Genomic DNA, 18,572 nt, shown 5'->3' with positions numbered 1-18,572 from the left:
AACTTCCAGGCAGGTCTGATGGAGCTGGCTGGAGCGAAACTCTACCTGACAGGGGCCCTCCAGGACAGAGTTTGGACACCTCTGGCTTAGACTGTTCTCTGTTTGTTTTAGCCATGCCTGTTGCTGGGGAATACAGATTGAACGAGCAGAGCTCTTGTTCAACAGCCTGAAAGGCTATTAGTTCAGCCAACTCATCAAACGTTCCAGGTATGGAGTTCTGTCTCGCTGTGTGAATACCGTTTGCAAACTCCGACAGGATACGACTGGAAAGCCATTTTGGTGGCATTTTGTGGCGCTCCTAGAGGGAGTTTTGATCAGGACCTCCCTTCACACACAGGCCTCTACCACCCGGAAAACAAAACACGAACACTCCGCAGCAAACTTGAGCTGACACAAACATTCACTTATCACCCTTAGTCTTCTTTTAACACAAGACGACTCGCAAAGCTGTTCACTCTCAAAAGGTGCTACGGACGCTGCTCCACGCATGCGTCAGCGGACACGTGTGCTAAATTCTGTTCTTGCCGACAAGGCTGTGAAAAGCTTCCTTCGTCCCTGGGTGGGCTCGAACCACCATCCTTTTGGTTAACAGCCGAACGCGCTAGCCTATTGCGCCACAGAGACTGGCAGTGTATGCTCCTATGGGTAACGGTCACAAAACAATTTGAAGCTGGCCGCGTCTCACAGGTTAACTGCAGCACTAGTCCTGTGTCAGCAAACTGAGGTCAAGAGAATGACACCCGTTGGGAGGGGCGAGAGAGAGCTAAAGGTCACGCCCAACGTGGGGCTCGAACCCACGACCCTGAAATTAAGAGTCTCATGCTCTACCGACCGAGCTAGCCAGGCGAATGTAGTCAAATGATCAAGGCTGACCGCTGTTTTGATAAGTGCCAAACATTTCATGCGCAAAACGGAGCCTCGCTTCTCGCACAGGCTGACAAAACATCTCGCGGGTAAGGTTGGGGTAAAGCCTAGCGGTAGGCTTAGAGCAGGGGTGTCCCAACTCTATCCTGGAGGTTCCTTGTCCTGCCGAGCTTGGCTCCAAGCACAAAGAAACACACCTGAAGCTGCTGATCCCGCTCTCACCACGTAGACTAGAAACTTCCAGGCAGGTCTGATGGAGCTGGCTGGAGCGAAACTCTACCTGACAGGGGCCCTCCAGGACAGAGTTTGGACACCCCTGGCTTAGAGTGTTCTCTGTTTGTTTTAGCCATGCCTGTTGCTGGGGAATACAGATTGAACGAGCAGAGCTCTTGTTCAACAGCCTGAAAGGCTATTAGTTCAGCCAACTCATCAAACGTTCCAGGTATGGAGTTCTGTCTCGCTGTGTGAATACCGTTTGCAAACTCCGACAGCATATGACTGGAAAGCCATTTTGGTGGCATTTTGTGGCGCTCTTAGAGAGAGTTTTGATCAGGACCTCCCTTCACACACAGGCCTCTACCACCCGGAAAACAAAACACGAACACTCCGCGTACACGCCACAGCAAACTTGAGCTGACACAAACATTCACTTAGCACCCTTTGTCTTCTTTTAACACAAGACGACTCGCAAAGCTGTTCACTCTCAAAAGGGGCTACGGACGCTGCTCCACGCATGCGTCAGCGGACACGTGTGCTAAATTCTGTTCTTGCCGACAAGGCTGTGAAAAGCTTCCTTCGTCCCTGGGTGGGCTCGAACCACCATCCTTTCGGTTAACAGCCGAACGCGCTAGCCTATTGCGCCACAGAGACTGACGGTGTATGCTCCTATGGGTAACGGTCACAAAACAATTTGAAGCTGGCCGCGTCTCACAGGTTAACTGCAGCACTAGTCCTGTGTCAGCAAACTGAGGTCAAGAGAATGACACCCGTTGGGAGGGGCGAGAGAGAGCTAAAGGGCACGCCCAACGTGGGGCTCGAACCCACGACCCTGAGATTAAGAGTCTCATGCTCTACCGACTGAGCTAGCCGGGCGAATGTAGTCAAATGATCAAGGCTGACCGCTGTTTTGATAAGTGCCAAACATTTCATGCGCAAAACGGAGCCTCGCTTCTCGCACAGGCTGACAAAACATCTCGCGGGTAAGGTTGGGGTAAAGCCTAGCGGTAGGCTTAGAGCAGGGGTGTCCCAACTCTATCCTGGAGGTTCCTTGTCCTGCCGAGCTTGGCTCCAAGCACAAAGAAACACACCTGAAGCTGCTGATCCCGCTCTCACCACGGAGACTAGAAACATCCAGGCAGGTCTGATGGAGCTGGCTGGAGCGAAACTCTACCTGACAGGGGCCCTCCAGATTAAGAGTCTCATGCTCTACCGACTGAGCTAGCCGGGCGAATGTAGTCAAATGATCAAGGCTGACCGCTGTTTTGATAAGTGCCAAACATTTTATGAGCAAAACGGAGCCTCGCTTCTCGCACAGGCTGACAAAACGTCTCGCGGGTAAGGTTGGGGTAAAGCCTAGCGGTAGGCTTAGAGCAGGGGTGTCCCAACTCTATCCTGGAGGTTCCTTGTCCTGCCGAGCTTGGCTCCAAGCACAAAGAAACACACCTGAAGCTGCCGATCCCGCTCTCACCACGGAGACTAGAAACTTCCAGGCAGGTCTGATGGAGCTGGCTGGAGCGAAACTCTACCTGACAGGGGCCCTCCAGATTAAGAGTCTCATGCTCTACCGACTGAGCTAGCCGGGCGAATGTAGTCAAATGATCAAGGCTGACCGCTGTTTTGATAAGTGCCAAACATTTCATGCGCAAAACGGAGCCTCGCTTCTCGCACAGGCTGACAAAACATCTCGCGGGTAAGGTTGGGGTAAAGCCTAGCGGTAGGCTTAGAGCAGGGGTGTCCCAACTCTATCCTGGAGGTTCCTTGTCCTGCCGAGCTTGGCTCCAAGCACAAAGAAACACACCTGAAGCTGCTGATCCCGCTCTCACCACGGAGACTAGTAACTTCCAGGCAGGTCTGATGGAGCTGGCTGGAGCGAAACTCAACCTGACAGGGGCCCTCCAGGACAGAGTTTGGACACCCCTGGCTTAGACTGTTCTCTGTTTGTTTTAGCCATGCCTGTTGCTGGGCAATACAGATTGAACGAGCAGAGCTCTTGTTCAACAGCCTGAAAGGCTATTAGTTCAGCCAACTCATCAAACGTTCCAGGTATGGAGTTCTGTCTCGCTGTGTGAATACCGTTTGCAAACTCCGACAGCATATGACTGGAAAGCCATTTTGGTGGCATTTTGTGGCGCTCTTAGAGAGAGTTTTGATCAGGACCTCCCTTCACACACAGGCCTCTACCACCCGGAAAACAAAACACGAACACTCCGCGTACACGCCACAGCAAACTTGAGCTGACACAAACATTCACTTAGCACCCTTTGTCTTCTTTTAACACAAGACGACTCGCAAAGCTGTTCACTCTCAAAAGGGGCTACGGACGCTGCTCCACGCATGCATCAGCGGACACGTGTGCTAAATTCTGTTCTTGCCGACAAGGCTGTGAAAAGCTTCCTTCGTCCCTGGGTGGGCTCGAACCACCATCCTTTCGGTTAACAGCCGAACGCGCTAGCCTATTGCGCCACAGAGACTGGCGGTGTCTGCTCCTGTGGGTAACGGTCACAAAACAATTTGAAGCTGGGCGTGTCTCACAGGTTAACTGCAAAACTAGTCCTGCGTAAGCAATCTGAGTTCAAGAGAATGACACCCGTTGGGAGGGGCGAGAGAGAGCTATAGGGGCACGCCCAACGTGTGGCTAAACCCACGAACCTGAGATTAAGAATCTCATGCTCTACCGACTGAGCTAGCCGGACGAATGTAGTCAAATGATCAAGGCTGACTGCTGTTTTGATAAGTGCCAAACATTTAATGCGCAAAACAGAGCCTCGCTTCTCGCACAGGCTGACAAAACATCCCGCGGGTAAGGTTGGGGTAAAGCCTAGCGGTAGGCTTAGAGCACGGGTGTCCCAACTCTATCCTGGAGGTTCCTTGTCCTGCCGAGCTTGGCTCCAAGCAAAAAGAAACACACCTGAAGCTGCTGATCCCGCTCTCACCACGTAGACTAGAAACTTCCAGGCAGATATGATGGAGCTGGCTGGAGCGAAACTCTACCTGACAGGGGCCCTCCAGGACAGAGTTTGGACACCCCTGGCTTAGAGTGTTCTCTGTTTGTTTTAGCCATGCCTGTTGCTGGGGAATACAGATTGAACGAGCAGAGCTCTTGTTCAACAGCCTGAAAGGCTATTAGTTCAGCCAACTCATCAAACGTTCCAGGTATGGAGTTCTGTCTCGCTGTGTGAATACCATTTGCAAACTCCGACAGCATTCGGCTGGAAAGCCATTTTGCTGGCATTTTGTGGCGCTCCTAGAGGGAGTTTTGATCAGGACCTCCCTTCACACACAGGCCTCTACCACCCGGAAAACAAAACATGAACACTCCGCGTACACGCCACAGCAAACTTAAGCTGACACAAACATTCACTTAGCACCCTTTGTCTTCTTTTAACACAAGACGACTCGCAAAGCTGTTCACTCTCAAAAGGGGCTACGGACGCTGCTCCACGCATGCGTCAGCGGACACGTGTGCTAAATTCTGTGCTTGCCGACATGGCTGTGAAAAGCTTCTTTCGTCCCTGGGTGGGCTTGAACCACCATCCTTTCGGTTAACAGCCGAACGCGCTAGCCTATAGCGCCACAGAGACTGGCGGTGTCTGCTCCTGTGGGTAACGGTCACAAAACAATTTGAAGCTGGGCGCGTCTCACAGGTTAACTGCAAAACTAGTCCTGCGTAAGCAATCTGAGTTCAAGAGAATGACACCCGTTGGGAGGGGCGAGAGAGAGCTATAGGGGCACGCCCAACGTGTGGCTAAACCCACGACCCTGAGATTAAGAATCTCATGCTCTACCGACTGAGCTAGCCGGACGAATGTAGTCAAATGATCAAGGCTGACTGCTGTTTTGATAAGTGCCAAACATTTCATGCGCAAAACGGAGCCTCGCTTCTCGCACAGGCTGACAAAACATCCCGCGGGTAAGGTTGGGGTAAAGCCTAGCGGTAGGCTTAGAGCACGGGTGTCCCTACTCTATCCTGGAGGTTCCTTGTCCTGCCGAGCTTGGCTCCAAGCACAAAGAAACACACCTGAAGCTGCTGATCCCGCTCTCACCACGGAGACTAGAAACTTCCAGGCAGGTCTGATGGAGCTGGCTGGAGCGAAACTCTACCTGACAGGGGCCCTCCAGGACAGAGTTTGGACACCCCTGGCTTAGACTGTTCTCTGTTTGTTTTAGCCATGCCTGTTGCTGGGCAATACAGATTGAACGAGCAGAGCTCTTGTCCAACAGCCTGAAAGGCTATTAATTCGGCCAATTCATCAAACGTTCCAGGTATGGAGTTCTGTCTCGCTGTGTGAATACCGTTTGCAAACTCCGACAGCATATGACTGGAAAGCCATTTTGGTGGCATTTTGTGGCGCTCTTAGAGAGAGTTTTGATCAGGACCTCCCTTCACACACAGGCCTCTACCACCCGGAAAACAAAACACGAACACTCCGCAGCAAACTTGAGCTGACACAAACATTCACTTATCACCCTTAGTCTTCTTTTAACACAAGACGACTCGCAAAGCTGTTCACTCTCAAAAGGGGCTACGGACGCTGCTCCACGCATCCGTCAGCGGACACGTGTGCTAAATTCTGTTCTTGCCGACAAGGCTGTGAAAAGCTTCCTTCGTCCCTGGGTGGGCTCGAACCACCATCCTTTTGGTTAACAGCCGAACGCGCCAGCCTATTGCGCCACAGAGACTGGCGGTGTATGCTCGTATGGGTAACGGTCACAAAACAATTTGAAGCTGGCCGCGTCTCACAGGTTAACTGCAGCACTAGTCCTGTGTCAGCAAACTGAGGTCAAGAGAATGACACCCGTTGGGAGGGGCGAGAGAGAGCTAAAGGTCACACCCAACGTGGGGCTCGAACCCACGACCCTGAGATTAAGAGTCTCATGCTCTACCGACTGAGCTAGCCGGGCAAATGTAGTCAAATGATCAAGGCTGACCGCTGTTTTGATAAGTGCCAAACATTTCATGCGCAAAACGGAGCCTCGCTTCTCTCACAGGCTGACAAAACATCTCGCGGGTAAGGTTGGGGTAAAGCCTAGCGGTAGGCTTAGAGCAGGGGTGTCCCAACTCTATCCTGGAGGTTCCTTGTCCTGCCGAGCTTGGCTCCAAGCACAAAGAAACACACCTGAAGCTGCTGATCCCGCTCTCACCACGTACACTAGAAACTTCCAGGCAGGTCTGATGGAGCTGGCTGGAGCGAAACTCTACCTGACAGGGGCCCTCCAGGACAGAGTTTGGACACCCCTGGCTTAGAGTGTTCTCTGTTTGTTTTAGCCATGCCTGTTGCTGGGGAATACAGATTGAACGAGCAGAGCTCTTGTTCAACAGCCTGAAAGGCTATTAGTTCAGCCAACTCATCAAACGTTCCAGGTATGGAGTTCTGTCTCGCTGTGTGAATACCGTTTGCAAACTCCGACAGCATATGACTGGAAAGCCATTTTGGTGGCATTTTGTGGCGCTCTTAGAGAGAGTTTTGATCAGGACCTCCCTTCACACACAGGCCTCTACCACCCGGAAAACAAAACACGAACACTCCGCGTACACGCCACAGCAAACTTGAGCTGACACAAACATTCACTTAGCACCCTTTGTCTTCTTTTAACACAAGACGACTCGCAAAGCTGTTCACTCTCAAAAGGGGCTACGGACGCTGCTCCACGCATGCGTCAGCGGACACGTGTGCTAAATTCTGTGCTTGCCGACATGGCTGTGAAAAGCTTCTTTCGTCCCTGGGTGGGCTTGAACCACCATCCTTTCGGTTAACAGCCGAACGCGCTAGCCTATTGCGCCACAGAGACTGGCGGTGTCTGCTCCTGTGGGTAACGGTCAAAAAACAATTTGAAGCTGGGCGCGTCTCACAGGTTAACTGCAAAACTAGTCCTGCGTAAGCAATCTGAGTTCAAGAGAATGACACCCGTTGGGAGGGGCGAGAGAGAGCTATAGGGGCACGCCCAACGTGTGGCTAAACCCACGACCCTGAGATTAAGAATCTCATGCTCTACCGACTGAGCTAGCCGGACGAATGTAGTCAAATGATCAAGGCTGACTGCTGTTTTGATAAGTGCCAAACATTTCATGCGCAAAACGGAGCCTCGCTTCTCGCACAGGCTTACAAAACATCCCGCGGGTAAGGTTGGGGTAAAGCCTAGCGGTAGGCTTAGAGCACGGGTGGCCCTACTCTATCCTGGAGGTTCCTTGTCCTGCCGAGCTTGGCTCCAAGCACAAAGAAACACACCTGAAGCTGCTGATCCCGCTCTCACCACGGAGACTAGAAACTTCCAGGCAGGTCTGATGGAGCTGGTTGGAGCGAAACTCTACCTGACAGGGGCCCTCCAGGACAGAGTTTGGACACCCCTGGCTTAGACTGTTCTCTGTTTGTTTTAGCCATGCCTGTTGCTGGGCAATACAGATTGAACGAGCAGAGCTCTTGTCCAACAGCCTGAAAGGCTATTAATTCGGCCAACTCATCAAACGTTCCAGGTATGGAGTTCTGTCTCGCTGTGTGAATACCGTTTGCAAACTCCGACAGCATATGACTGGAAAGCCATTTTGGTGGCATTTTGTGGCGCTCTTAGAGAGAGTTTTGATCAGGACCTCCCTTCACACACAGGCCTCTACCACCCGGAAAACAAAACACGAACACTCCGCGTACACGCCACAGCAAACTTGAGCTGACACAAACATTCACTTAGCACCCTTTGTCTTCTTTTAACACAAGACGACTCGCAAAGCTGTTCACTCTCAAAAGGGGCTACGGACGCTGCTCCACGCATGCGTCAGCGGACACGTGTGCTAAATTCTGTGCTTGCCGACATGGCTGTGAAAAGCTTCTTTCGTCCCTGGGTGGGCTTGAACCACCATCCTTTCGGTTAACAGCCGAACGCGCTAGCCTATTGCGCCACAGAGACTGGCGGTGTCTGCTCCTGTGGGTAACGGTCAAAAAACAATTTGAAGCTGGGCGCGTCTCACAGGTTAACTGCAAAACTAGTCCTGCGTAAGCAATCTGAGTTCAAGAGAATGACACCCGTTGGGAGGGGCGAGAGAGAGCTATAGGGGCACGCCCAACGTGTGGCTAAACCCACGACCCTGAGATTAAGAATCTCATGCTCTACCGACTGAGCTAGCCGGACGAATGTAGTCAAATGATCAAGGCTGACTGCTGTTTTGATAAGTGCCAAACATTTCATGCGCAAAACGGAGCCTCGCTTCTCGCACAGGCTTACAAAACATCCCGCGGGTAAGGTTGGGGTAAAGCCTAGCGGTAGGCTTAGAGCACGGGTGGCCCTACTCTATCCTGGAGGTTCCTTGTCCTGCCGAGCTTGGCTCCAAGCACAAAGAAACACACCTGAAGCTGCTGATCCCGCTCTCACCACGGAGACTAGAAACTTCCAGGCAGGTCTGATGGAGCTGGTTGGAGCGAAACTCTACCTGACAGGGGCCCTCCAGGACAGAGTTTGGACACCCCTGGCTTAGACTGTTCTCTGTTTGTTTTAGCCATGCCTGTTGCTGGGCAATACAGATTGAACGAGCAGAGCTCTTGTCCAACAGCCTGAAAGGCTATTAATTCGGCCAACTCATCAAACGTTCCAGGTATGGAGTTCTGTCTCGCTGTGTGAATACCGTTTGCAAACTCCGACAGCATATGACTGGAAAGCCATTTTGGTGGCATTTTGTGGCGCTCTTAGAGAGAGTTTTGATCAGGACCTCCCTTCACACACAGGCCTCTACCACCCGGAAAACAAAACACGAACACTCCGCGTACACGCCACAGCAAACTTGAGCTGACACAAACATTCACTTATCACCCTTAGTCTTCTTTTAACACAAGACGACTCGCAAAGCTGTTCACTCTCAAAAGGGGCTAAGGACGCTGCTCCACGCATCCGTCAGCGGACACGTGTGCTAAATTCTGTTCTTGCCGACAAGGCTGTGAAAAGCTTCCTTCGTCCCTGGGTGGGCTCGAACCACCATCCTTTTGGTTAACAGCCGAACGCGCCAGCCTATTGCGCCACAGAGACTGGCGGTGTATGCTCGTATGGGTAACGGTCACAAAACAATTTGAAGCTGGCCGCGTCTCACAGGTTAACTGCAGCACTAGTCCTGTGTCAGCAAACTGAGGTCAAGAGAATGACACCCGTTGGGAGGGGCGAGAGAGAGCTAAAGGTCACACCCAACGTGGGGCTCGAACCCACGACCCTGAGATTAAGAGTCTCATGCTCTACCGACTGAGCTAGCCGGGCAAATGTAGTCAAATGATCAAGGCTGACCGCTGTTTTGATAAGTGCCAAACATTTCATGCGCAAAACGGAGCCTCGCTTCTCTCACAGGCTGACAAAACATCTCGCGGGTAAGGTTGGGGTAAAGCCTAGCGGTAGGCTTAGAGCAGGGGTGTCCCAACTCTATCCTGGAGGTTCCTTGTCCTGCCGAGCTTGGCTCCAAGCACAAAGAAACACACCTGAAGCTGCTGATCCCGCTCTCACCACGTACACTAGAAACTTCCAGGCAGGTCTGATGGAGCTGGCTGGAGCGAAACTCTACCTGACAGGGGCCCTCCAGGACAGAGTTTGGACACCCCTGGCTTAGAGTGTTCTCTGTTTGTTTTAGCCATGCCTGTTGCTGGGGAATACAGATTGAACGAGCAGAGCTCTTGTTCAACAGCCTGAAAGGCTATTAGTTCAGCCAACTCATCAAACGTTCCAGGTATGGAGTTCTGTCTCGCTGTGTGAATACCGTTTGCAAACTCCGACAGCATATGACTGGAAAGCCATTTTGGTGGCATTTTGTGGCGCTCTTAGAGAGAGTTTTGATCAGGACCTCCCTTCACACACAGGCCTCTACCACCCGGAAAACAAAACACGAACACTCCGCGTACACGCCACAGCAAACTTGAGCTGACACAAACATTCACTTAGCACCCTTTGTCTTCTTTTAACACAAGACGACTCGCAAAGCTGTTCACTCTCAAAAGGGGCTACGGACGCTGCTCCACGCATGCGTCAGCGGACACGTGTGCTAAATTCTGTGCTTGCCGACATGGCTGTGAAAAGCTTCTTTCGTCCCTGGGTGGGCTTGAACCACCATCCTTTCGGTTAACAGCCGAACGCGCTAGCCTATTGCGCCACAGAGACTGGCGGTGTCTGCTCCTGTGGGTAACGGTCAAAAAACAATTTGAAGCTGGGCGCGTCTCACAGGTTAACTGCAAAACTAGTCCTGCGTAAGCAATCTGAGTTCAAGAGAATGACACCCGTTGGGAGGGGCGAGAGAGAGCTATAGGGGCACGCCCAACGTGTGGCTAAACCCACGACCCTGAGATTAAGAATCTCATGCTCTACCGACTGAGCTAGCCGGACGAATGTAGTCAAATGATCAAGGCTGACTGCTGTTTTGATAAGTGCCAAACATTTCATGCGCAAAACGGAGCCTCGCTTCTCGCACAGGCTTACAAAACATCCCGCGGGTAAGGTTGGGGTAAAGCCTAGCGGTAGGCTTAGAGCACGGGTGGCCCTACTCTATCCTGGAGGTTCCTTGTCCTGCCGAGCTTGGCTCCAAGCACAAAGAAACACACCTGAAGCTGCTGATCCCGCTCTCACCACGGAGACTAGAAACTTCCAGGCAGGTCTGATGGAGCTGGTTGGAGCGAAACTCTACCTGACAGGGGCCCTCCAGGACAGAGTTTGGACACCCCTGGCTTAGACTGTTCTCTGTTTGTTTTAGCCATGCCTGTTGCTGGGCAATACAGATTGAACGAGCAGAGCTCTTGTCCAACAGCCTGAAAGGCTATTAATTCGGCCAACTCATCAAACGTTCCAGGTATGGAGTTCTGTCTCGCTGTGTGAATACCGTTTGCAAACTCCGACAGCATATGACTGGAAAGCCATTTTGGTGGCATTTTGTGGCGCTCTTAGAGAGAGTTTTGATCAGGACCTCCCTTCACACACAGGCCTCTACCACCCGGAAAACAAAACACGAACACTCCGCGTACACGCCACAGCAAACTTGAGCTGACACAAACATTCACTTATCACCCTTAGTCTTCTTTTAACACAAGACGACTCGCAAAGCTGTTCACTCTCAAAAGGGGCTAAGGACGCTGCTCCACGCATCCGTCAGCGGACACGTGTGCTAAATTCTGTTCTTGCCGACAAGGCTGTGAAAAGCTTCCTTCGTCCCTGGGTGGGCTCGAACCACCATCCTTTTGGTTAACAGCCGAACGCGCCAGCCTATTGCGCCACAGAGACTGGCGGTGTATGCTCCTATGGGTAACGGTCACAAAACAATTTGAAGCTGGCCGCGTCTCACAGGTTAACTGCAGCACTAGTCCTGTGTCAGCAAACTGAGGTCAAGAGAATGACACCCGTTGGGAGGGGCGAGAGAGAGCTAAAGGTCACGCCCAACGTGGGGCTCGAACCCACGACCCTGAGATTAAGAGTCTCATGCTCTACCGACTGAGCTAGCCGGGCGAATGTAGTCAAATGATCAAGGCTGACCGCTGTTTTGATAAGTGCCAAACATTTCATGCGCAAAACGGAGCCTCGCTTCTCTCACAGGCTGACAAAACATCTCGCGGGTAAGGTTGGGGTAAAGCCTAGCGGTAGGCTTAGAGCAGGGGTGTCCCAACTCTATCCTGGAGGTTCCTTGTCCTGCCGAGTTTGGCTCCAAGCACAAAGAAACACACCTGAAGCTGCTGATCCCGCTCTCACCACGTACACTAGAAACTTCCAGGCAGGTCTGATGGAGCTGGCTGGAGCGAAACTCTACCTGACAGGGGCCCTCCAGGACAGAGTTTGGACACCCCTGGCTTAGAGTGTTCTCTGTTTGTTTTAGCCATGCCTGTTGCTGGGGAATACAGATTGAACGAGCAGAGCTCTTGTTCAACATCCTGAAAGGCTATTAGTTCAGCCAACTCATCAAACGTTCCAGGTATGGAGTTCTGTCTCGCTGTGTGAATACCGTTTGCAAACTCCGTAAGCATATGCCTGGAAAGCCATTTTGGTGGCATTTTGTGGCGCTCTTAGAGAGAGTTTTGATCAGGACCTCCCTTCACACACAGGCCTCTACCACCCGGAAAACAAAACACGAACACTCAGCGTACACGCCACAGCAAACTTGAGCTGACACAAACATTCACTTAGCACCCTTTGTCTTCTTTTAACACAAGACGACTCGCAAAGCTGTTCACTCTCAAAAGGGGCTACGGACGCTGCTCCACGCATGCATCAGCGGACACGTGTGCTAAATTCTGTTCTTGCCGACAAGGCTGTGAAAAGCTTCCTTCGTCCCTGGGTGGGCTCGAACCACCATCCTTTCGGTTAACAGCCGAACACGCTAGCCTATTGCGCCACAGAGACTGGCGGTGTATGCTCCTATGGGTAACGGTCACAAAACAATTTGAAGCTGGCCGCGTCTCACAGGTTAACTGCAGCACTAGTCCTGTGTCAGCAAACTGAGGTCAAGAGAATGACACCCATTGGGAGGGGCGAGAGAGAGCTAAAGGTCACGCCCAACGTGGGGCTCGAACCCACGACCCTGAGATTAAGAGTCTCATGCGCTACCGACTGAGCTAGCCGGGCGAATGTAGTCAAATGATCAAGGCTGACCGCTGTTTTGATAAGTGCCAAACATTTCATGCGCAAAACAGAGCCTCGCTTCTCGCACAGGCTGACAAAACATCTCGCGGGTAAGGTTGGGGTAAAGCCTAGCGGTAGGCTTAGAGCAGGGGTGTCCCAACTCTATCCTGGAGGTTCCTTGTCCTGCCGAGCTTGGCTCCAAGCAAAAAGAAACACACCTGAAGCTGCTGATCCCGCTCTCACCACGTAGACTAGAAACTTCCAGGCAGGTATGATGGAGCTGGCTGGAGCGAAACTCTACCTGACAGGGGCCCTCCAGGACAGAGTTTGGACACCCCTGGCTTAGAGTGTTCTCTGTTTGTTTTAGCCATGCCTGTTGCTGGGCAATACAGATTGAACGAGCAGAGCTCTTGTTCAACAGCCTGAAAGGCTATTAGTTCAGCCAACTCATCAAACGTTCCAGGTATGGAGTTCTGTCTCGCTGTGTGAATACCGTTTGCAAACTCCGACAGCATATGACTGGAAAGCCATTTTGGTGGCATTTTGTGGCGCTCCTAGAGAGAGTTTTGATCAGGACCTCCCTTCACACACAGGCCTCTACCACCCGGAAAACAAAACATGAACACTCCGCGTACACGCCACAGCAAACTTAAGCTGACACAAACATTCACTTAGCACCCTTTGTCTTCTTTTAACACAAGACGACTCGCAAAGCTGTTCACTCTCAAAAGGGGCTACGGACGCTGCTCCACGCATGCGTCAGCGGACACGTGTGCTAAATTCTGTGCTTGCCGACATGGCTGTGAAAAGCTTCTTTCGTCCCTGGGTGGGCTTGAACCACCATCCTTTCGGTTAACAGCCGAACGCGCTAGCCTATTGCGCCACAGAGACTGGCGGTGTCTGCTCCTGTGGGTAACGGTCACAAAACAATTTGAAGCTGGGCGCGTCTCACAGGTTAACTGCAAAACTAGTCCTGCGTAAGCAAACTGAGTTCAAGAGAATGACACCCATTGGGAGGGGCGAGAGAGAGCTATAGGGGCACGCCCAACGTGTGGCTAAACCCACGACCCTGAGATTAAGAATCTCATGCTCTACCGACTGAGCTAGCCGGACGAATGTAGTCAAATGATCAAGGCTGACTGCTGTTTTGATAAGTGCCAAACATTTCATGCGCAAAACGGAGCCTCGCTTCTCGCACAGGCTGACAAAACATCCCGCGGGTAAGGTTGGGGTAAAGCCTAGCGGTAGGCTTAGAGCACGGGTGTCCCTACTCTATCCTGGAGGTTCCTTGTCCTGCCGAGCTTGGCTCCAAGCACAAAGAAACACACCTGAAGCTGCTGATCCCGCTCTCACCACGGAGACTAGAAACTTCCAGGCAGGTCTGATGGAGCTGGCTGGAGCGAAACTCTACCTGACAGGGGCCCTCCAGGACAGAGTTTGGACACCCCTGGCTTAGACTGTTCTCTGTTTGTTTTAGCCATGCCTGTTGCTGGGCAATACAGATTGAACGAGCAGAGCTCTTGTCCAACAGCCTGAAAGGCTATTAATTCGGCCAACTCATCAAACGTTCCAGGTATGGAGTTCTGTCTCGCTGTGTGAATACCGTTTGCAAACTCCGACAGCATATGACTGGAAAGCCATTTTGGTGGCATTTTGTGGCGCTCTTAGAGAGAGTTTTGATCAGGACCTCCCTTCACACACAGGCCTCTACCACCCGGAAAACAAAACATGAACACTCCGCGTACACGCCACAGCAAACTTAAGCTGACACAAACATTCACTTAGCACCCTTTGTCTTCTTTTAACACAAGACGACTCGCAAAGCTGTTCACTCTCAAAAGGGGCTACGGACGCTGCTCCACGCATGCGTCAGCGGACACGTGTGCTAAATTCTGTGCTTGCCAACAAGGCTGTGAAAAGCTTCCTTCGTCCCTGGGTGGGCTTGAACCACCATCCTTTCGGTTAACAGCCGAACGCGCTAGCCTATTGCGCCACAGAGACTGGCGGTGTATGCTCCTATGGGTAACGGTCACAAAACAATTTGAAGCTGGCCGCGTCTCACAGGTTAACTGCAGCACTAGTCCTGTGTCAGCAAACTGAGGTCAAGAGAATGACACCCGTTGGGAGGGGCGAGAGAGAGCTAAAGGTCACGCCCAACGTGGGGCTCGAACCCACGACCCTGAGATTAAGAGTCTCATGCTCTACCGACTGAGCTAGCCAGGCGAATGTAGTCAAATGATCAAGGCTGACCGCTGTTTTGATAAGTGCCAAACATTTCATGCGCAAAACGGAGCCTCGCTTCTCGCACAGGCTGACAAAACATCTCGCGGGTAAGGTTGGGGTAAAGCCTAGCGGTAGGCTTAGAGCAGGGGTGTCCCAACTCTATCCTGGAGGTTCCTTGTCCTGCCGAGCTTGGCTCCAAGCACAAAGAAACACACCTGAAGCTGCTGATCCCGCTCTTACCACGTAGACTAGAAACTTCCAGGCAGGTCTGATGGAGCTGGCTGGAGCGAAACTCTACCTGACAGGGGCCCTCCAGGACAGAGTTTGGACACCCCTGGCTTAGAGTGTTCTCTGTTTGTTTTAGCCATGCCTGTTGCTGGGGAATACAGATTGAACGAGCAGAGCTCTTGTTCAACAGCCTGAAAGGCTATTAGTTCAGCCAACTCATCAAACGTTCCAGGTATGGAGTTCTGTCTCGCTGTGTGAATACCGTTTGCAAACTCCGACAGCATATGACTGGAAAGCCATTTTGGTGGCATTTTGTGGCGCTCTTAGAGAGAGTTTTGATCAGGACCTCCCTTCACACACAGGCCTCTACCACCCGGAAAACAAAACACGAACACTCCGCGTACACGCCACAGCAAACTTGAGCTGACACAAACATTCACTTAGCACCCTTTGTCTTCTTTTTACACAAGACGACTCGCAAAGCTGTTCACTCTCAAAAGGGGCTACGGACGCTGCTCCACGCATGCGTCAGGTGTGCTAAATTCTGTTCTTGCCGACAAGGCTGTGAAAAGCTTCCTTCGTCCCTGGGTGGGCTCGAACCACCATCCTTTCGGTTAACAGCCGAACGCGCTAGCGTATTGCGCCACAGAGACTGGCGGTGTATGCTCATATGGGTAAAGGTCACAAAACAATTTGAAGCTGGCCGCGTCTCACAGGTTAACTGCAGCACTAGTCCTGTGTCAGCAAACTGAGGTCAAGAGAATGACACCCGTTGGGAGGGGCGAGAGAGAGCTAAAGGGCACGCCCAACGTGGGGCTCGAACCCACGACCCTGAGATTAAGAGTCTCATGCTCTACCGACTGAGCTAGCCGGGCGAATGTAGTCAAATGATCAAGGCTGACTGCTGTTTTGATAAGTGCCAAACATTTCATGCGCAAAACGGAGCCTCGCTTCTCGCACAGGCTGACAAAACATCTCGCGGGTAAGGTTGGGGTAAAGCCTAGCGGTAGGCTTAGAGCAGGGGTGTCCCTACTCTATCCTGGAGGTTCCTTGTCCTGCCGAGCTTGGCTCCAAGCACAAAGAAACACACCTGAAGCTGCTGATCTCGCTCTCACCACGTAGACTAGAAACTTCCAGGCAGGTCTGATGGAGCTGGCTGGAGCGAAACTCTACCTGACAGGGGCCCTCCAGGACAGAGTTTGGACACCCCTGGCTTAGAGTGTTCTCTGTTTGTTTTAGCCATGCCTGTTGCTGGGGAATACAGATTGAACGAGCAGAGCTCTTGTCCAACAGCCTGAAAGGCTATTAGTTCAGCCAACTCATCAAACGTTCCAGGTATGGAGTTCTGTCTCGCTGTGTGAATACCGTTTGCAAACTCCGACAGCATATGACTGGAAAGCCATTTTGGTGGCATTTTGTGGCGCTCTTAGATAGTTTTGATCAGGAACTCCCTTTACACACAGGCCTCTACCACCCGGAAAACAAAACATGAACACTCCGCGTACACGCCACAGCAAACTTGAGCTGACACAAGCATTCACTTAGCACCCTTTGTCTTCTTTTAACACAAGACGACTTGCAAAGCTGTTCACTCTCAAAAGGGGCTACGGACGCTGCTCCACGCATGCGTCAGCGGACACGTGTGCTAAATTCTGTTCTTGCCGACAAGGCTGTGAAAAGCTTCCTTCGTCCCTGGGTGGGCTCGAACGACCATCCTTTCGGTTAACAGCCGAACACGCTAGCCTATTGCGCCACAGAGACTGGCGGTGTATGCTCCTATGGGTAACGGTCACAAAACAATTTGAAGCTGGCCGCGTCTCACAGGTTAACTGCAGCACTAGTCCTGTGTCAGCAAACTGAGGTCAAGAGAATGACACCCGTTGGGAGGGGCAAGAGAGAGCTAAAGGGCACGCCCAACGTGGGGCTCGAACCCACGACCCTGAGATTAAGAGTCTCATGCTCTACCGACTGAGCTAGCCAGGCGAATGTAGTCAAATGATCAAGGCTGACCGCTGTTTTGATAAGTGCCAAACATTTCATGCGCAAAACGGAGCCTCGCTTCTCGCACAGGCTGACAAAACATCTCGCGGGTAAGGTTGGGGTAAAGCCTAGCGGTAGGCTTAGAGCAGGGGTGTCCCAACTCTATCCTGGAGGTTCCTTGTCCTGCCGAGCTTGGCTCCAAGCACAAAGAAACACACCTGAAGCTGCTGATCCCGCTCTTACCACGTAGACTAGAAACTTCAAGGCAGGTCTGATGGAGCTGGCTGGAGCGAAACTCTACCTGACAGGGGCCCTCCAGGACAGAGTTTGGACACCCCTGGCTTAGAGTGTTCTCTGTTTGTTTTAGCCATGCCTGTTGCTGGGGAATACAGATTGAACGAGCAGAGCTCTTGTTCAACAGCCTGAAAGGCTATTAGTTCAGCCAACTCATCAAACGTTCCAGGTATGGAGTTCTGTCTCGCTGTGTGAATACCGTTTGCAAACTCCGACAGCATATGACTGGAAAGCCATTTTGGTGGCATTTTGTGGCGCTCTTATAGAGAGTTTTGATCAGGACCTCCCTTCACACACAGGCCTCTACCACCCGGAAAACAAAACACGAACACTCCGCGTACACGCCACAGCAAACTTGAGCTGACACAAACATTCACTTAGCACCCTTTGTCTTCTTTTAACACAAGACGACTCGCAAAGCTGTTCACTCTCAAAAGGGGCTACGGACGCTGCTCCACGCATGCGTCAGGTGTGCTAAATTCTGTTCTTGCCGACAAGGCTGTGAAAAGCTTCCTTCGTCCCTGGGTGGGCTCGAACCACCATCCTTTCGGTTAACAGCCGAACGCGCTAGCGTATTGCGCCACAGAGACTGGCGGTGTATGCTCATATGGGTAAAGGTCACAAAACAATTTGAAGCTGGCCGCGTCTCACAGGTTAACTGCAGCACTAGTCCTGTGTCAGCAAACTGAGGTCAAGAGAATGACACCCGTTGGGAGGGGCGAGAGAGAGCTAAAGGGCACGCCCAACGTGGGGCTCGAACCCACGACCCTGAGATTAAGAGTCTCATGCTCTACCGACTGAGCTAGCCGGGCGAATGTAGTCAAATGATCAAGGCTGACTGCTGTTTTGATAAGTGCCAAACATTTCATGCGCAAAACGGAGCCTCGCTTCTCGCACAGGCTGACAAAACATCTCGCGGGTAAGGTTGGGGTAAAGCCTAGCGGTAGGCTTAGAGCAGGGGTGTCCCTACTCTATCCTGGAGGTTCCTTGTCCTGCCGAGCTTGGCTCCAAGCACAAAGAAACACACCTGAAGCTGCTGATCTCGCTCTCACCACGTAGACTAGAAACTTCCAGGCAGGTCTGATGGAGCTGGCTGGAGCGAAACTCTACCTGACAGGGGCCCTCCAGGACAGAGTTTGGACACCCCTGGCTTAGAGTGTTCTCTGTTTGTTTTAGCCATGCCTGTTGCTGGGGAATACAGATTG

General features: G+C 52.0%; 26 non-coding genes across 26 annotated transcripts; all 26 read right to left on the bottom strand.

Moving 5' to 3' along the window:
• Positions 1–550: 550 nt before the first annotated feature.
• trnan-guu (transfer RNA asparagine (anticodon GUU)) lies at positions 551–624 on the bottom strand. The gene has a single exon. It is a non-coding gene; the product is annotated as a tRNA-Asn (tRNA).
• Positions 625–773: 149 nt separating this feature from the next.
• On the bottom strand, positions 774–846 carry trnak-cuu (transfer RNA lysine (anticodon CUU)). The gene has a single exon. It is a non-coding gene; the product is annotated as a tRNA-Lys (tRNA).
• Positions 847–1,660: 814 nt separating this feature from the next.
• Positions 1,661–1,734, bottom strand: trnan-guu (transfer RNA asparagine (anticodon GUU)). Its single transcript has one exon. It is a non-coding gene; the product is annotated as a tRNA-Asn (tRNA).
• A 149-nt stretch (positions 1,735–1,883) lies between these two features.
• On the bottom strand, positions 1,884–1,956 carry trnak-cuu (transfer RNA lysine (anticodon CUU)). The gene has a single exon. It is a non-coding gene; the product is annotated as a tRNA-Lys (tRNA).
• Positions 1,957–3,480: 1,524 nt separating this feature from the next.
• trnan-guu (transfer RNA asparagine (anticodon GUU)) lies at positions 3,481–3,554 on the bottom strand. The gene has a single exon. It is a non-coding gene; the product is annotated as a tRNA-Asn (tRNA).
• Positions 3,555–4,590: 1,036 nt separating this feature from the next.
• trnan-guu (transfer RNA asparagine (anticodon GUU)) lies at positions 4,591–4,664 on the bottom strand. The gene has a single exon. It is a non-coding gene; the product is annotated as a tRNA-Asn (tRNA).
• Positions 4,665–5,689: 1,025 nt separating this feature from the next.
• trnan-guu (transfer RNA asparagine (anticodon GUU)) lies at positions 5,690–5,763 on the bottom strand. The gene has a single exon. It is a non-coding gene; the product is annotated as a tRNA-Asn (tRNA).
• A 149-nt stretch (positions 5,764–5,912) lies between these two features.
• trnak-cuu (transfer RNA lysine (anticodon CUU)) lies at positions 5,913–5,985 on the bottom strand. Its single transcript has one exon. It is a non-coding gene; the product is annotated as a tRNA-Lys (tRNA).
• Positions 5,986–6,799: 814 nt separating this feature from the next.
• On the bottom strand, positions 6,800–6,873 carry trnan-guu (transfer RNA asparagine (anticodon GUU)). Its single transcript has one exon. It is a non-coding gene; the product is annotated as a tRNA-Asn (tRNA).
• A 1,036-nt stretch (positions 6,874–7,909) lies between these two features.
• trnan-guu (transfer RNA asparagine (anticodon GUU)) lies at positions 7,910–7,983 on the bottom strand. Its single transcript has one exon. It is a non-coding gene; the product is annotated as a tRNA-Asn (tRNA).
• Positions 7,984–9,019: 1,036 nt separating this feature from the next.
• Positions 9,020–9,093, bottom strand: trnan-guu (transfer RNA asparagine (anticodon GUU)). The gene has a single exon. It is a non-coding gene; the product is annotated as a tRNA-Asn (tRNA).
• A 149-nt stretch (positions 9,094–9,242) lies between these two features.
• trnak-cuu (transfer RNA lysine (anticodon CUU)) lies at positions 9,243–9,315 on the bottom strand. Its single transcript has one exon. It is a non-coding gene; the product is annotated as a tRNA-Lys (tRNA).
• An 814-nt stretch (positions 9,316–10,129) lies between these two features.
• On the bottom strand, positions 10,130–10,203 carry trnan-guu (transfer RNA asparagine (anticodon GUU)). The gene has a single exon. It is a non-coding gene; the product is annotated as a tRNA-Asn (tRNA).
• A 1,036-nt stretch (positions 10,204–11,239) lies between these two features.
• Positions 11,240–11,313, bottom strand: trnan-guu (transfer RNA asparagine (anticodon GUU)). Its single transcript has one exon. It is a non-coding gene; the product is annotated as a tRNA-Asn (tRNA).
• A 149-nt stretch (positions 11,314–11,462) lies between these two features.
• Positions 11,463–11,535, bottom strand: trnak-cuu (transfer RNA lysine (anticodon CUU)). The gene has a single exon. It is a non-coding gene; the product is annotated as a tRNA-Lys (tRNA).
• Positions 11,536–12,349: 814 nt separating this feature from the next.
• trnan-guu (transfer RNA asparagine (anticodon GUU)) lies at positions 12,350–12,423 on the bottom strand. The gene has a single exon. It is a non-coding gene; the product is annotated as a tRNA-Asn (tRNA).
• Positions 12,424–12,572: 149 nt separating this feature from the next.
• trnak-cuu (transfer RNA lysine (anticodon CUU)) lies at positions 12,573–12,645 on the bottom strand. The gene has a single exon. It is a non-coding gene; the product is annotated as a tRNA-Lys (tRNA).
• Positions 12,646–13,459: 814 nt separating this feature from the next.
• trnan-guu (transfer RNA asparagine (anticodon GUU)) lies at positions 13,460–13,533 on the bottom strand. Its single transcript has one exon. It is a non-coding gene; the product is annotated as a tRNA-Asn (tRNA).
• A 1,036-nt stretch (positions 13,534–14,569) lies between these two features.
• trnan-guu (transfer RNA asparagine (anticodon GUU)) lies at positions 14,570–14,643 on the bottom strand. The gene has a single exon. It is a non-coding gene; the product is annotated as a tRNA-Asn (tRNA).
• Positions 14,644–14,792: 149 nt separating this feature from the next.
• trnak-cuu (transfer RNA lysine (anticodon CUU)) lies at positions 14,793–14,865 on the bottom strand. The gene has a single exon. It is a non-coding gene; the product is annotated as a tRNA-Lys (tRNA).
• Positions 14,866–15,672: 807 nt separating this feature from the next.
• trnan-guu (transfer RNA asparagine (anticodon GUU)) lies at positions 15,673–15,746 on the bottom strand. The gene has a single exon. It is a non-coding gene; the product is annotated as a tRNA-Asn (tRNA).
• Positions 15,747–15,895: 149 nt separating this feature from the next.
• On the bottom strand, positions 15,896–15,968 carry trnak-cuu (transfer RNA lysine (anticodon CUU)). Its single transcript has one exon. It is a non-coding gene; the product is annotated as a tRNA-Lys (tRNA).
• Positions 15,969–16,780: 812 nt separating this feature from the next.
• Positions 16,781–16,854, bottom strand: trnan-guu (transfer RNA asparagine (anticodon GUU)). Its single transcript has one exon. It is a non-coding gene; the product is annotated as a tRNA-Asn (tRNA).
• Positions 16,855–17,003: 149 nt separating this feature from the next.
• Positions 17,004–17,076, bottom strand: trnak-cuu (transfer RNA lysine (anticodon CUU)). The gene has a single exon. It is a non-coding gene; the product is annotated as a tRNA-Lys (tRNA).
• Positions 17,077–17,883: 807 nt separating this feature from the next.
• trnan-guu (transfer RNA asparagine (anticodon GUU)) lies at positions 17,884–17,957 on the bottom strand. Its single transcript has one exon. It is a non-coding gene; the product is annotated as a tRNA-Asn (tRNA).
• A 149-nt stretch (positions 17,958–18,106) lies between these two features.
• On the bottom strand, positions 18,107–18,179 carry trnak-cuu (transfer RNA lysine (anticodon CUU)). Its single transcript has one exon. It is a non-coding gene; the product is annotated as a tRNA-Lys (tRNA).
• Between the last annotated feature and the right edge of the window lie 393 nt (positions 18,180–18,572).

The sequence above is a fragment of the Carassius carassius genome, chromosome 1, assembly GCF_963082965.1.
Source record: "Carassius carassius chromosome 1, fCarCar2.1, whole genome shotgun sequence".
In the NCBI taxonomy this organism is placed as follows: domain Eukaryota; kingdom Metazoa; phylum Chordata; class Actinopteri; order Cypriniformes; family Cyprinidae; genus Carassius; species Carassius carassius.
The sequence above is the reverse complement of the archived record's forward strand: the minus strand, read 5'-3'. Positions and strand labels throughout refer to the sequence as shown.